Genomic DNA, 1,050 nt, shown 5'->3' with positions numbered 1-1,050 from the left:
GCACCTGAGCGTGCCATATATAAAAGGCGGACGAGGAGGATGACAATGGCTGCTAGGCTAAATAAGCAGACTTAGTGTTGTTGAAGAAGCAGTGAACTATAAATGGGGGCATGATGCGTTGCGAAAACTATTTTTGAAGCTTTTCTGTTAAAGTTTTAATAAGTTCTAACTGCGCACTCTGATATGCCTGACTGGTGCGCCGCTCCTCAAGGATGGCTGCCAGCTCCGTCTTGCGCAGCTCCATTTCTAACTCCCTGAGCCGCACATTATCATTATGCTGTTGCATTTTCAGTTGCATCTGGTCTTCGTGCTGGCGTATCTGGAGGGCCAATCTTTCGCGGTCAAGTTCATGGCCGAGCATGCGCATGTGCATTTCTTGCTCTGATCGGGCCTCCAGATACACCAGGGTGGCTTCATTCTGCCCCCGTGCGCCTGCAAAAATGAAACAAGAAACATAAGAAATGTACCGAAGCGTTTCAGAACATGATGCTTTGAGGCACAGGCAGTGCTTTGTGAAGTCTACAAAAGCAGAATTGAGTACAAGGACGCACGTGTCTTAAAGGGACACTAAAAAGAAAAATGATTTCACCTGTATCAGTAGATTACCTCACTACAATACCTAAAAACACCACCCTAACCGCGAGAGAAAGGCCAGAAAAGGCTAAAAAAAACTAAGACTTGTAGTGGTGACATCATGAGGGCGGTGTACCAAATTTTCAATTTTCATAATTTCGGTACGTTTTCCTGACAATTGCACTGAAACTCCCAGACAGCAACGCATCACAAAAGTCAGCGACACCCGAGCAGGGTTCTCTCCAGGGTGGAGCAGTCACATTGTCATTTGATGAATATCAATTTATTCCTGCGATCCTCCGGTGTTCATTTGTCATGGGGAGAAACATTAGAATGAAATAATAAAATGTGTAGTAGAAGTTGAGAAATGTTCTATTTTCCTAGTGCCATGGGGACAAAAATCAAGTGGAAAATTGAGCTTTGGATGTGTCACCGCACAGCTTACCGCTGCTTTCCATTAGCACACTGCTGCCACCT

The sequence above is a fragment of the Dermacentor silvarum genome, chromosome 1 (genome assembly GCF_013339745.2).
Source record: "Dermacentor silvarum isolate Dsil-2018 chromosome 1, BIME_Dsil_1.4, whole genome shotgun sequence".
In the NCBI taxonomy this organism is placed as follows: Eukaryota; Metazoa; Arthropoda; class Arachnida; order Ixodida; family Ixodidae; genus Dermacentor; species Dermacentor silvarum.
The sequence above is the reverse complement of the archived record's forward strand: the minus strand, read 5'-3'. Positions refer to the sequence as shown.